General features: G+C 35.0%; 1 protein-coding gene across 1 annotated transcript in view; it reads right to left on the bottom strand.

The window, feature by feature from the left end:
- becn1 (beclin 1, autophagy related) overlaps positions 1-16534 on the bottom strand; it is a 412014-nt gene that overhangs the window by 329222 nt on the left and 66258 nt on the right. The window lies entirely within an intron of this gene.

Raw genomic sequence — 16534 nt, 5'->3', positions numbered from 1 at the left:
CTCAGTCAGAGACATAGATTTTCACTTGCAACTTGCTTTAACATGTTTAACAGTGCATGCTATGTTGTCCAAAACAAAAAGAATGATGCATTTTAGTGGCTGGATCTGGTTTTATCACATTCTGAATTGAACGTTGAAAATGAGCTTTTCAGAGCCAGCAGAGGTCAAAATAAGCAGTAATGCAAACTCAGTCAGAGACATAGATTTTCACTTGCAACTTTCTTAAACATATTTAACAGTGCATGAAATGTTGTCTAAAACAAAAAGAAAATGCTTTTTAGTGGCTGGAACTGGTTTTATCACATTCTGAATTGAACGTTGAAAATGAGCTTTTCAGAGCCAGCCCAGGTCAAAATAAGCAGTAATGCAAACTCAGTCAGAGACATAGATTTTCACTTGCAACTTGCTTTAACATGTTTAACAGTGCATGATATGTTGTCTAAAACAAAAAGAATGATGCATTTTAGTGGCTGGATCTGGTTTTATCACATTTTGAATTGAACGTTGAAAATGAGCTTTTCAGAGCCAGCAGAGGTCAAAATAAGCAGTAATGCAAACTCAGTCAGAGACATAGATTTTCACTTGCAACTTGCTTTAACATGTTTAACAGTGCATGAAATGTTGTCTAAAACAAAAAGAAAATGCTTTTTAGTGGCTGGATCTGGTTTTATCACATTCTGAATTGAACGTTGAAAATGAGCTTTTCAGAGCCAGCAGAGGTCAAAATAAGCAGTAATGCAAACTCAGTCAGAGACATAGATTTTCACTTGCAACTTGCTTTAACATGTTTAACAGTGCATGAAATGTTGTCTAAAACAAAAAGAATGATGCATTTTAGTGGCTGGATCTGGTTTTATCACATTCTGAATTGAACGTTGAAAATGAGCTTTTCAGAGCCAGCAGAGGTCAAAATAAGCAGTAATGCAAACTCAGTCATAGACATAGATTTTCACTTGCAACTTGCTTTAACATGTTTAACAGTGCATGAAATGTTGTCTAAAACAAAAAGAATGATGCATTTTAGTGGCTGGATCTGGTTTTATCACATTCTGAATTGAACGTTGAAAATTAGCTTTTCAGAGCCAGCAGAGGTCAAAATAAGCAAAAATGCAAACTCAGTCAGAGACATAGATTTTCACTTGCAACTTTCTTAAACATATTTAACAGTGCATGAAATGTTGTCTAAAACAAAAAGAAAATGCTTTTTAGTGGCTGGATCTGGTTTTATCACATTCTGAATTGAACGTTGAAAATGAGCTTTTCAGAGCCAGCAGAGGTCAAAATAAGCAGTAATGCAAACTCAGTCAGAGACATAGATTTTCACTTGCAACTTGCTTTAACATGTTTAACAGTGCATGAAATGTTGTCTTAAACAAAAAGAATGATGCATTTTAGTGGCTTGATCTGGTTTTATCACATTCTTAATTGAACGTTGAAAATGAGCTTTTCAGAGTCAGCCGAGGTCAAAATAAGCAGTAATGCAAACTCAGTCATAGACATAGATTTTCACTTGCAACTTGCTTTAACATGTTTAACAGTGCATGAAATGTTGTCTAAAAAAAAAAGAATGATGCATTTTAGTGGCTGGATCTGGTTTTATCACATTCTGAATTGAACGTTGAAAATGAGCTTTTCAGAGCCAGCAGAGGTCAAAATAAAGAGTAATCCAAACTCAGTCAGAGACATAGATTTTCACTTGCAACTTTCTTAAACATATTTAACAGTGCATGAAATGTTGTCTAAAAAAAAAAGAAAATGCTTTTTAGTGGCTGGATCTGGTTTTATCACATTCTGAATTGAACGTTGAAAATGAGCTTTTCAGAGCCAGCAGAGGTCAAAATAAGCAGTAATGCAAACTCAGTCATAGACATAGATTTTCACTTGCAACTTGCTTTAACATGTTTAACAGTGCATGAAATGTTGTCTAAAACAAAAAGAATGATGCATTTTAGTAGCTGGATCTGGTTTTATCACATTCTGTATTGAACGTTGAAAATGAGCTTTTCAGAGCCAGCAGAGGTCAAAATAAGCAGTAATGCAAACTCAGTCATAGACATAGATTTTCACTTGCAACTTGCTTTAACATGTTTAACAGTGCATGAAATGTTGTCTAAAACAAAAAGAATGATGCATTTTAGTAGCTGGATCTGGTTTTATCACATTCTGTATTGAACGTTGAAAATTAGCTTTTCAGAGCCAGCAGAGGTCAAAATAAGCAGTAATGCAAACTCAGTCAGAGACATAGATTTTCACTTGCAACTTTCACTTGCAACTTAACAGTGCATGAAATGTTGTCTAAAACAAAAAGAAAATGCTTTTTAGTGGCTGGAACTGGTTTTATCACATTCTGAATTGAACGTTGAAAATGAGCTTTTCAGAGCCAGCAGAGGTCAAAATAAGCAGTAATGCAAACTCAGTCAGAGACATAGATTTTCACTTGCAACTTGCTTTAACATGTTTAACAGTGCATGAAATGTTGTCTAAAACAAAAAGAATGATGCATTTTAGTGGCTGGATCTGGTTTTATCACTTTCTGAATTCAACGTTGAAAATGAGCTGTTCTCAGCCAGCAGAGGTCAAAATAAGCAGTAATGCAGACTCAGTCAGAGACATAGATTTTCACTTGCAACTTGCTTTAACATGTTTGACAGTGCATGATATGTTGTCTAAAACAAAAAGAATGATGCATTTTAGTGGCTGGATCTGGTTTTATCACATTCTGAATTGAACGTTGAAAATGAGCTTTTCAGAGCCAGCAGAGGTCAAAATAAGCAGTAATGCAAACTCAGTCATAGACATAGATTTTCACTTGCAACTTGCTTTAACATGTTTAACAGTGCATGAAATGTTATCTAAAACAAAAAGAATGATGTATTTTAGTGGCTGGATCTGGTATTATCACATTCTGAATTGAACGTTGAAAATGAGCTTTTCAGAGCCAGCAGAGGTCAAAATAAGCAGTAATGCAAACTCAGTCATAGACATAGATTTTCACTTGCAACTTGCTTTAACATGTTTAACAGTGCATGAAATGTTGTCTAAAACGAAAAGAATGATGCAATTTAGTGGCTGGATCTGGTTTTATCACTTTCTGAATTCAACGTTGAAAATGAGCTGTTCTCAGCCAGCAGAGGTCAAAATAAGCAGTAATGCAAACTCAGTCAGAGACATAGATTTTCACTTGCAACTTGCTTTAACATGTTTAACAGTGCATGAAATGTTGTCTAAAACAAAAAGAATGATGCATTTTAGTGGCTGGATCTGGTTTTATCACATTTTGAATTGAACGTTGAAAATGAGCTTTTCAGAGCCAGCAGAGGTCAAAATAAACAGTAATGCAAACTCAGTCAGAGACATAGATTTTCACTTGCAACTTTCACTTGCAACTTAACAGTGCATGAAATGTTGTGTAAAACAAAAAGAATGATGCATTTTAGTGGCTGGATGTGGTTTTATCACTTTCTCAAATAAACGTTGAAAATGAGCTGTTCTCAGCCAGCAGAGGTCAAAATAAGTAGTAATGCAAACTCAGTCATACCATAGATTTTCACTTGCAACTTGCTTTAACATGTTTAACAGTGCATGAAATATTGTCTAAAACAAAAAGAATGATGCATTTTAGTGGCTGGATCTGGTTTTATCACATTCTGAATTGAACGTTGAAAATGAGCTTTTCAGAGCCAGCAGAGGTCAAAATAAGCAGTAATGCAAACTCAGTCAGAGACATAGATTTTCACTTGCAACTTTCTTAAACATATTTAACAGTGCATGAAATGTTGTCTAAAACAAAAAGAAAATGCTTTTTAGTGGCTGGAACTGGTTTTATCACATTCTGAATTGAACGTTGAAAATGAGCTTTTCAGAGCCAGCAGAGGTCAAAATAAGCAGTAATGCAAACTCAGTCAGAGACATAGATTTTCACTTGCAACTTGCTTTAACATGTTTAACAGTGCATGAAATGTTGTCTAAAACAAAAAGAATGATGCATTTTAGTGGCTGGATCTGGTTTTATCACTTTCTGAATTCAACGTTGAAAATGAGCTGTTCTCAGCCAGCAGAGGTCAAAATAAGCAGTAATGCAGACTCAGTCAGAGACATAGATTTTCACTTGCAACTTGCTTTAACATGTTTAACAGTGCATGATATGTTGTCTAAAACAAAAAGAATGATGCATTTTAGTGGCTGGATCTGGTTTTATCACATTTTGAATTGAACGTTGAAAATGAGCTTTTCAGAGCCAGCAGAGGTAAAAAAAAACAGTAATGCAAACTCAGTCATAGACATATATTTTCACTTGCAACTTGCTTTAACATGTTTAACAGTGCATGAAATGTTGTCTAAAACAAAAAGAATGAAGCATTTTAGTAGCTGGATCTGGTTTTATCACATTATGTATTGGACGTTGAAAATGAGCTTTACTCAGCCAGCAGAGGTCAAAATAAGCAGTAATGCAAACTCAGTCAGAGACATAGATTTTCACTTGCAACTTGCTTTAACATGTTTAACAGTGCATGAAATGTTGTCTAAAACAAAAAGAATGATGCATTTTAGTGGCTGGATCTGGTTTTTATCACTTTCTGAATTCAACGTTGAAAATGAGCTGTTCTCAGCCAGCAGAGGTCAAAATAAGCAGTAATGCAAACTCAGTCAGAGACATAGATTTTCACTTGCAACTTGCTTTAACATGTTTAACAGTGCATGCTATGTTGTCCAAAACAAAAAGAATGATGCATTTTAGTGGCTGGATCTGGTTTTATCACATTCTGAATTGAACGTTGAAAATGAGCTTTTCAGAGCCAGCAGAGGTCAAAATAAGCAGTAATGCAAACTCAGTCAGATACATAGATTTTCACTTGCAACTTTCACTTGCAACTTAACAGTGCATGAAATGTTGTCTAAAACAAAAAGAAAATGCTTTTTAGTGGCTGGATCTGGTTTTATCACATTCTGAATTGAACGTTGAAAATGAGCTTTTCAGAGCCAGCAGAGGTCAAAATAAGCAGTAATGCAAACTCAGTCATAGACATAGATTTTCACTTGCAACTTTCTTAAACATATTTAACAGTGCATGAAATGTTGTCTAAAACAAAAAGAAAATGCTTTTTAGTGGCTGGAACTGGTTTTATCACATTCTGAATTGAACGTTGAAAATGAGCTTTTCAGAGCCAGCAGAGGTCAAAATAAAGAGTAATGCAAACTCAGTCAGAGACATAGATTTTCACTTGCAACTTGCTTTAACATGTTTAACAGTGCATTATATGTTGTCTAAAACAAAAAGAATGATGCATTTTAGTGGCTGGATCTGGTTTTATCACATTTTGAATTGAACGTTGAAAATGAGCTTTTCAGAGCCAGCAGAGGTCAAAATAAGCAGTAATGCAAACTCAGTCATAGACATAGATTTTCACTTGCAACTTGCTTTAACATGTTTAACAGTGCATGAAATGTTGTCTAAAACAAAAAGAATGATGCATTTTAGTAGCTGGATCTGGTTTTATCACATTCTGTATTGGACGTTGAAAATGAGCTTTACTCAGCCAGCAGAGGTCAAAATAAGCAGTAATGCAAACTCAGTCAGAGACATAGATTTTCACTTGCAACTTTCCTAAAGATATTTAACAGTGCATGAAATGTTGTCTAAAACAAAAAGAAAATGCTTTTTAGTGGCTGGATCTGGTTTTATCACATTCTGAATTGAACGTTGAAAATGAGCTTTTCAGAGCCAGCAGAGGTCAAAATAAGCAGTAATGCAAACTCAGTCAGAGACATAGATTTTCACTTGCAACTTGCTTTAACATGTTTAACAGTGCATGAAATGTTGTCTAAAACAAAAAGAATGATGCATTTTAGTGGCTGGATCTGGTTTTATCACATTCTGAATTGAACGTTGAAAATGAGCTTTTCAGAGCCAGCAGAGGTCAAAATAAGCAGTAATGCAAACTCAGTCATAGACATAGATTTTCACTTGCAACTTGCTTTAACATGTTTAACAGTGCATGAAATGTTGTCTAAAACAAAAAGAATGATGTATTTTAGTGGCTGGATCTGGTTTTATCACATTCTGAATTGAACGTTGAAAATGAGCTTTTCAGAGCCAGCAGAGGTCAAAATAAGCAGTAATGCAAACTCAGTCAGAGATATAGATTTTCACTTGCAACTTTCTTAAACATATTTAACAGTGCATGAAATGTTGTCTAAAACAAAAAGAAAATGCTTTTTAGTGGCTGGATCTGGTTTTATCACATTCTGAATTGAACGTTGAAAATGAGCTTTTCAGAGCCAGCAGAGGTCAAAATAAGCAGTAATGCAAACTCAGTCAGAGACATAGATTTTCACTTGCAACTTGCTTTAACATGTTTAACAGTGCATGAAATGTTGTCTTAAACAAAAAGAATGATGCATTTTAGTGGCTTGATCTGGTTTTATCACATTCTTAATTGAACGTTGAAAATGAGCTTTTCAGAGTCAGCAGAGGTCAAAATAAGCAGTAATGCAAACTCAGTCATAGACATAGATTTTCACTTGCAACTTGCTTTAACATGTTTAACAGTGCATGAAATGTTGTCTAAAAAAAAAAGAATGATGCATTTTAGTGGCTGGATCTGGTTTTATCACATTCTGAATTGAACGTTGAAAATGAGCTTTTCAGAGCCAGCAGAGGTCAAAATAAAGAGTAATCCAAACTCAGTCAGAGACATAGATTTTCACTTGCAACTTTCTTAAACATATTTAACAGTGCATGAAATGTTGTCTAAAAAAAAAAGAAAATGCTTTTTAGTGGCTGGATCTGGTTTTATCACATTCTGAATTGAATGTTGAAAATGAGCTTTTCAGAGCCAGCAGAGGTCAAAATAACCAGTAATGCAAACTCAGTCAGAGACATAGATTTTCACTTGCAACTTTCACTTGCAACTTAACAGTGCATGAAATGTTGTCTAAAACAAAAATAAAATGCTTTTTAGTGGCTGGAACTGGTTTTATCACATTCTGAATTGAACGTTGAAAATGAACTTTTCAGAGCCAGCAGAGGTCAAAATAAGCAGTAATGCAAACTCAGTCATAGACATAGATTTTCACTTGCAACTTGCTTTAACATGTTTAACAGTGCATGAAATGTTGTCTAAAACAAAAAGAATGATGCATTTTAGTGGCTGGATCTTGTTTTATCACTTTCTGAATTCAACGTTGAAAATGAGCTGTTCTCAGCCAGCAGAGGTCAAAATAAGCAGTAATGCAAACTCAGTCAGAGACATAGATTTTCACTTGCAACTTTCCTAAACATATTTAACAGTGCATGAAATGTTGTCTAAAACAAAAAGAAAATGCTTTTTAGTGGCTGGATCTGGTTTTATCACATTCTGAATTGAACGTTGAAAATAAGCTTTTCAGAGCCAGCAGAGGTCAAAATAAGCAGTAATGCAAACTCAGTCAGAGACATAGATTTTCACTTGCAACTTGCTTTAACATGTTTAACAGTGCATGAAATGTTGTCTAAAACAAAAATAATGATGCATTTTAGTGGCTGGATCTGGTTTTATCACGTTCTGAATTGAACGTTGAAAATGAGCTTTTCAGAGCCAGCAGAGGTCAAAATAAGCAGTAATGCAAACTCAGTCAGAGACATAGATTTTCACTTGCAACTTTCTTAAACATATTTAACAGTGCATGAAATGTTGTCTAAAACAAAAAGAAAATGCTTTTTAGTGGCTGGATCTGGTTTTATCACATTCTGAATTGAACGTTGAAAATAAGCTTTTCAGAGCCAGCAGAGGTCAAAATAAGCAGTAATGCAAACTCAGTCAGAGACATAGATTTTCACTTGCAACTTTCACTTGCAACTTAACAGTGCATGAAATGTTGTCTTAAACAAAAAGAAAATGCTTTTTAGTGGCTGGAACTGGTTTTATCACATTCTGAATTCAACGTTGAAAATGAGCTTTTCAGAGCCAGCAGAGGTCAAAATAAGCAGTAATGCAAACTCAGTCATAGACATAGATTTTCACTTGCAACTTGCTTTAACATGTTTAACAGTGCATGAAATGTTGTCTAAAACAAAAAGAATGATGCATTTTAGTGGCTGGATCTGGTTTTATCACTTTCTGAATTTAACGTTGAAAATGAGCTGTTCTCAGCCAGCAGAGGTCAAAATAAGCAGTAATGCAAACTCAGTCAGAGACATAGATTTTCACTTGCAACTTTCTTAAACATATTTAACAGTGCATGAAATGTTGTCTAAAACAAAAAGAAAATGCTTTTTAGTGGCTGGAACTGGTTTTATCACATTCTGAATTGAACGTTGAAAATGAGCTTTTTAGAGCCAACAGAGGTCAAAATAAGCAGTAATGCAAACTCGGTCAGGGACATTAATTTTCACTTGCAACTTGCTTTAACATGTTTAACAGTGCATGAAATGTTGTCTAAAACAAAAAGAATGATGCATTTTAGTGGCTGGATCTGGTTTTATTACTTTCTGAATTCAACGTTGAAAATGAGCTGTTCTCAGCCAGCAGAGGTCAAAATAAGCAGTAATGCAAACTCAGTCATAGACAGATTTTCACTTGCAACTTGCTTTAACATGTTTAACAGTGCATGAAATGTTGTGTAAAACAAAAAGAATGATGCATTTTAGTGGCTGGATCTGGTTTTATCACATTCTGAATTGAACGTTGAAAATGAGCTTTTCAGAGCCAGCAGAGGTCAAAATAAGCGGTAATGCAAACTCAGTCATAGACATAGATTTTCACTTGCAACTTGCTTTAACATGTTTAACAGTGCATGAAATGTTGTCTAAAACAAAAAGAATGATGCATTTTAGTGGCTGGATCTGGTTTTATCACATTCTGAATTGAACGTTGAAAATGAGCTTTTCAGAGCCAGCAGAGGTCAAAATAAGCAGTAATGCAAACTCAGCCATAGACATAGATTTTCACTTGCAACTTGCTTTAACATGTTTAACAGTGCATGAAATGTTGTCTAAAACAAAAAGAATGATGCATTTTAGTGGCTGGATCTGGTTTTATCACTTTCTGAATTCAACGTTGAAAATGAGCTGTTCTCAGCCAGCAGAGGTCAAAATAAGCAGTAATGCAAACTCAGTCAGAGACATAGATTTTCACTTGCAACTTTCTTAAACATATTTAACAGTGCATGAAATGTTGTCTAAAACAAAAAGAAAATGCTTTTTAGTGGCTGGAACTGGTTTTATCACATTCTGAATTGAACGTTGAAAATGAGCTTTTCAGAGCCAACAGAGGTCAAAATAAGCAGTAATGCAAACTCGGTCAGGGACATTAATTTTCACTTGCAACTTGCTTTAACATGTTTAACAGTGCATGAAATGTTGTCTAAAACAAAAAGAATGATGCATTTTAGTGGCTGGATCTGGTTTTATCACTTTCTGAATTCAACGTTGAAAATGAGCTGTTCTCAGCCAGCAGAGGTCAAAATAAGCAGTAATGCAAACTCAGTCATAGACAGATTTTCACTTGCAACTTGCTTTAACATGTTTAACAGTGCATGAAATGTTGTGTAAAACAAAAAGAATGATGCATTTTAGTGGCTGGATCTGGTTTTATCACATTCTGAATTGAACGTTGAAAATGAGCTTTTCAGAGCCAGCAGAGGTCAAAATAAGCAGTAATGCAAACTCAGTCATAGACATAGAATTTCACTTGCAACTTGCTTTAACATGTTTAACAGTGCATGAAATGTTGTCTAAAACAAAAAGAATGATGCATTTTAGTGGCTGGATCTGGTTTTATCACATTCTGAATTGAACGTTGAAAATGAGCTTTTCAGAGCCAGCAGAGGTCAAAATAAGCAGTAATGCAAACTCAGCCATAGACATAGATTTTCACTTGCAACTTGCTTTAACATGTTTATCAGTGCATGAAATGTTGTCTAAAACAAAAAGAATGATGCATTTTAGTGGCTGGATCTGGTTTTATCACTTTCTGAATTCAACGTTGAAAATGAGCTGTTCTCAGCCAGCAGAGGTCAAAATAAGCAGTAATGCAAACTCAGTCAGAGACATAGATTTTCACTTGCAACTTTCTTAAACATATTTAACAGTGCATGAAATGTTGTCTAAAACAAAAAGAAAATGCTTTTTAGTGGCTGGAACTGGTTTTATCACATTCTGAATTGAACGTTGAAAATGAGCTTTTCAGAGCCAGCAGAGGTCAAAATAAGCAGTAATGCAAACTCAGTCAGAGACATAGATTTTCACTTGCAACTTGCTTTAACATGTTTAACAGTGCATGATATGTTGTCTAAAACAAAAAGACAGATGCATTTTAGTGGCTGGATCTGGTTTTATCACATTTTGAATTGAACGTTGAAAATGAGCTTTTCAGAGCCAGCAGAGGTCAAAATAAGCAGTAATGCAAACTCAGTCATAGACATAGATTTTCACTTGCAACTTGCTTTAACAAGTTTAACAGTGCATGAAATGTTGTCTAAAACAAAAAGAATAATGCATTTTAGTAGCTGGATCTGGTTTTATCACATTCTGTATTGGACGTTGAAAATGAGCTTTACTCAGCCAGCAGAGGTCAAAATAAGCAGTAATGCAAACTCAGTCAGAGACATAGATTTTCACTTGCAACTTTCCTAAACATATTTAACAGTGCATGAAATGTTGTCTAAAACAAAAAGAATTATGCATTTTAGTGGCTGGATCTGGTTTTATCACTTTCTGAATTCAACGTTGAAAATGAGCTGTTCTCAGCCAGCAGAGGTCAAAATAAGCAGTAATGCAAACTCAGTCAGAGACATAGATTTTCACTTGCAACTTGCTTTAACATGTTTAACAGTGCATGATATGTTGTCTAAAACAAAAAGAATGATGCATTTTAGTGGCTGGATCTGGTTTTATCACATTCTGAATTGAACGTTGAAAATGAGCTTTTCAGAGCCAGCAGAGGTCAAAATAAGCAGTAATGCAAACTCAGTCAGAGACATAGATTTTCACTTGCAACTTTCTTAAACATATTTAACAGTGCATGAAATGTTGTCTAAAACAAAAAGAAAATGCTTTTTAGTGGCTGGAACTGGTTTTATCACATTCTGAATTGAACGTTGAAAATGAGCTTTTCAGAGCCAGCAGAGGTCAAAATAAGCAGTGATGCAAACTCAGTCAGAGACATAGATTTTCACTTGCAACTTGCTTTAACATGTTTAACAGTGCATGAAATGTTGTCTAAAACAAAAATAATGATGCATTTTAGTGGCTGGATCTGGTTTTATCACATTCTGAATTGAACGTTGAAAATGAGCTTTTCAGAGCCAGCAGAGGTCAAAATAAGCAGTAATGCAAACTCAGTCATAGACATAGATTTTCACTTGCAACTTGCTTTAACATGTTTAACAGTGCATGAAATGTTGTCTAAAACAAAAAGAATGATGCATTTTAGTGGCTGGATCTGGTTTTATCACATTCTGAATTGAACGTTGAAAATGAGCTTTTCAGAGCCAGCAGCGGTCAAAATAAGCAGTAATGCAAACTCAGTCAGAGACATAGATTTTCACTTGCAACTTTCTTAAACATATTTAACAGTGCATTAAATGTTGTCTAAAACAAAAAGAAAATGCTTTTTAGTGGCTGGATCTGGTTTTATCTTATTCTGAATTGAACGTTGAAAATGAGCTTTTCAGAGCCAGCAGAGGTCAAAATAAGCAGTAATGCAAACTCAGTCAGAGACATAGATTTTCACTTGCAACTTTCACTTGCAACTTAACAGTGCATGAAATGTTGTCTAAAACAAAAAGAAAATGCTTTTTAGTGGCTGGATCTGGTTTTATCACATTCTGAATTGAACGTTGAAAATGAGCTTTTCAGAGCCAGCAGAGGTCAAAATAAGCAGTAATGCAAACTCAGTCAGAGACATAGATTTTCACTTGCAACTTGCTTTAACATGTTTAACAGTGCATGAAATGTTGTCTAAAACAAAAAGAATGATGCATTTTAGTAGCTGGATCTGGTTTTATCACATTCTGTATTGGACGTTGAAAATGAGCTTTACTCAGCCAGCAGAGGTCAAAATAAGCAGTAATGCAAACTCAGTCAGAGACATAGATTTTCACTTGCAACTTTCCTAAACATATTTAACAGTGCATGAAATGTTGTCTAAAACAAAAAGAAAATGCTTTTTAGTGGCTGGATCTGGTTTTATCACATTCTGAATTGAACGTTGAAAATGAGCTTTTCAGGGCCAGCAGAGGTCAAAATAAGCAGTAATGCAAACTCAGTCAGAGACATAGATTTTCACTTGCAACTTGCTTTAACATGTTTAACAGTGCATGAAATGTTGTGTAAAACAAAAAGAATGATGCATTTTAGTGGCTGGATCTGGTTTTATCACATTCTGAATTGAACGTTGAAAATGAGCTTTTCAGAGCCAGCAGAGGCCAAAATAAGCAGTAATGCAAACTCAGCCATAGACATAGATTTTCACTTGCAACTTGCTTTAACATGTTTAACAGTGCATGAAATGTTGTCTAAAACAAAAAGAATGATGCATTTTAGTGGCTGGATCTGGTTTTATCACTTTCTGAATTCAACGTTGAAAATGAGCTGTTCTCAGCCAGCAGAGGTCAAAATAAGCAGTAATGCAAACTCAGTCATAGACATAGATTTTCACTTGCAACTTGCTTTAACATGTTTAACAGTGCATGAAATGTTGTGTAAAACAAAAAGAATGATGCATTTTAGTGGCTGGATCTGGTTTTATCACATTCTGAATTGAACGTTGAAAATGAGCTTTTCAGAGTCAGCAGAGGTCAAAATAAGCAGTAATGCAAACTCAGTCAGAGACATAGATTTTCACTTGCAACTTGCTTTAACATGTTTAACAGTGCATGAAATGTTGTCTAAAACAAAAAGAATGATGCATTTTAGTGGCTGGATCTGGTTTTATCACATTCTGAATTGAACGTTGAAAATGAGCTTTTCAGAGCCAGCAGAGGTCAAAATAAGCAGTAATGCAAACTCAGTCATAGACATAGATTTTCACTTGCAACTTGCTTTAACATGTTTAACAGTGCATGAAATGTTGTCTAAAACAAAAAGAATGATGCATTTTAGTAGGTGGATCTGGTTTTATCACATTCTGTATTGGACGTTGAAAATGAGCTTTACTCAGCCAGCAGAGGTCAAAATAAGCAGTAATGCAAACTCAGTCAGAGACATAGATTTTCACTTGCAACTTTCCTAAACATATTTAACAGTGCATGAAATGTTGTCTAAAACAAAAAGAAAATGCTTTTTAGTGGCTGGATCTGGTTTTATCACATTCTGAATTGAACGTTGAAAATGAGCTTTTCAGGGCCAGCAGAGGTCAAAATAAGCAGTAATGCAAACTCAGTCAGAGACATAGATTTTCACTTGCAACTTGCTTTAACATGTTTAACAGTGCATGAAATGTTGTCTAAAACAAAAAGAATGGTGCATTTTAGTAGCTGGATCTGGTTTTATCACATTCTGTATTGGACGTTGAAAATGAGCTTTACTCAGCCAGCAGAGGTCAAAATAAGCAGTAATGCAAACTCAGTCAGAGACATAGATTTTCACTTGCAACTTTCACTTGCAACTTAACAGTGCATGAAATGTTGTCTAAAACAAAAAGAAAATGCTTTTTAGTGGCTGGATCTGGTTTTATCACATTCTGAATTGAACGTTGAAAATGAGCTTTTCAGAGCCAGCAGAGGTCAAAATAAGCAGTAATGCAAACTCAGTCAGAGACATAGATTTTCACTTGCAACTTGCTTTAACATGTTTAACAGTGCATGAAATGTTGTCTAAAACAAAAAGAATGATGCATTTTAGTGGCTGGATCTGGTTTTATCACATTCTGAATTGAACGTTGAAAATGAGCTTTTCAGAGCCAGCAGAGGTCAAAACAAGCATTAATGCAAACTCAGTCAGAGACATAGATTTTCACTTGCAACTTGCTTTAACATGTTTAACAGTGCATGAAATGTTGTCTAAAACAAAAAGAATGGTGCATTTTAGTAGCTGGATCTGGTTTTATCACATTCTGTATTGGACGTTGAAAATGAGCTTTACTCAGCCAGCAGAGGTCAAAATAAGCAGTAATGCAAACTCAGTCAGAGACATAGATTTTCACTTGCAACTTTCACTTGCAACTTAACAGTGCATGAAATGTTGTCTAAAACAAAAAGAAAATGCTTTTTAGTGGCTGGATCTGGTTTTATCACATTCTGAATTGAACGTTGAAAATGAGCTTTTCAGAGCCAGCAGAGGTCAAAATAAGCAGTAATGCAAACTCAGTCAGAGACATAGATTTTCACTTGCAACTTGCTTTAACATGTTTAACAGTGCATGAAATGTTGTCTAAAACAAAAAGAATGATGCATTTTAGTGGCTGGATCTGGTTTTATCACATTCTGAATTGAACGTTGAAAATGAGCTTTTCAGAGCCAGCAGAGGTCAAAACAAGCATTAATGCAAACTCAGTCAGAGACATAGATTTTCACTTGCAACTTGCTTTAACATGTTTAACAGTGCATGAAATGTTGTCTAAAACAAAAAGAATGATGCATTTTAGTGGCTGGATCTGGTTTTATCACATTCTGAATTGAACGTTGAAAATGAGCTTTTCAGAGCCAGCAGAGGTCAAAATAAGCAGTAATGCAAACTCAGTCAGAGACATAGATTTTCACTTGCAACTTTCCTAAACATATTTAACAGTGCATGAAATGTTGTCTAAAACAAAAAGAAAATGCTTTTTAGTGGCTGGATCTGGTTTTATCACATTCTGAATTGAACGTTGAAAATGAGCTTTTCAGGGCCAGCAGAGGTCAAAATAAGCAGTAATGCAAACTCAGTCAGAGACATAGATTTTCACTTGCAACTTGCTTTAACATGTTTAACAGTGCATGAAATGTTGTGTAAAACAAAAAGAATGATGCATTTTAGTGGCTGGATCTGGTTTTATCACATTCTGAATTGAACGTTGAAAATGAGCTTTTCAGAGCCAGCAGAGGCCAAAATAAGCAGTAATGCAAACTCAGCCATAGACATAGATTTTCACTTGCAACTTGCTTTAACATGTTTAACAGTGCATGAAATGTTGTCTAAAACAAAAAGAATGATGCATTTTAGTGGCTGGATCTGGTTTTATCACTTTCTGAATTCAACGTTGAAAATGAGCTGTTCTCAGCCAGCAGAGGTCAAAATAAGCAGTAATGCAAACTCAGTCATAGACATAGATTTTCACTTGCAACTTGCTTTAACATGTTTAACAGTGCATGAAATGTTGTGTAAAACAAAAAGAATGATGCATTTTAGTGGCTGGATCTGGTTTTATCACATTCTGAATTGAACGTTGAAAATGAGCTTTTCAGAGTCAGCAGAGGTCAAAATAAGCAGTAATGCAAACTCAGTCAGAGACATAGATTTTCACTTGCAACTTGCTTTAACATGTTTAACAGTGCATGAAATGTTGTCTAAAACAAAAAGAATGATGCATTTTAGTGGCTGGATCTGGTTTTATCACATTCTGAATTGAACGTTGAAAATGAGCTTTTCAGAGCCAGCAGAGGTCAAAATAAGCAGTAATGCAAACTCAGTCATAGACATAGATTTTCACTTGCAACTTGCTTTAACATGTTTAACAGTGCATGAAATGTTGTCTAAAACAAAAAGAATGATGCATTTTAGTAGGTGGATCTGGTTTTATCACATTCTGTATTGGACGTTGAAAATGAGCTTTACTCAGCCAGCAGAGGTCAAAATAAGCAGTAATGCAAACTCAGTCAGAGACATAGATTTTCACTTGCAACTTTCCTAAACATATTTAACAGTGCATGAAATGTTGTCTAAAACAAAAAGAAAATGCTTTTTAGTGGCTGGATCTGGTTTTATCACATTCTGAATTGAACGTTGAAAATGAGCTTTTCAGGGCCAGCAGAGGTCAAAATAAGCAGTAATGCAAACTCAGTCAGAGACATAGATTTTCACTTGCAACTTGCTTTAACATGTTTAACAGTGCATGAAATGTTGTCTAAAACAAAAAGAATGGTGCATTTTAGTAGCTGGATCTGGTTTTATCACATTCTGTATTGGACGTTGAAAATGAGCTTTACTCAGCCAGCAGAGGTCAAAATAAGCAGTAATGCAAACTCAGTCAGAGACATAGATTTTCACTTGCAACTTTCACTTGCAACTTAACAGTGCATGAAATGTTGTCTAAAACAAAAAGAAAATGCTTTTTAGTGGCTGGATCTGGTTTTATCACATTCTGAATTGAACGTTGAAAATGAGCTTTTCAGAGCCAGCAGAGGTCAAAATAAGCAGTAATGCAAACTCAGTCAGAGACATAGATTTTCACTTGCAACTTGCTTTAACATGTTTAACAGTGCATGAAATGTTGTCTAAAACAAAAAGAATGATGCATTTTAGTGGCTGGATCTGGTTTTATCACATTCTGAATTGAACGTTGAAAATGAGCTTTTCAGAGCCAGCAGAGGTCAAAACAAGCATTAATGCAAACTCAGTCAGAGACATAGATTT

Source organism: Danio rerio, chromosome 12, assembly GCF_052040795.2.
Source record: "Danio rerio strain M-AB ecotype USA chromosome 12, GRCz13ab, whole genome shotgun sequence".
NCBI lineage: Eukaryota > Metazoa > Chordata > Actinopteri > Cypriniformes > Danionidae > Danio > Danio rerio.
This window is presented reverse-complemented; position numbering and strand designations above follow the sequence as displayed.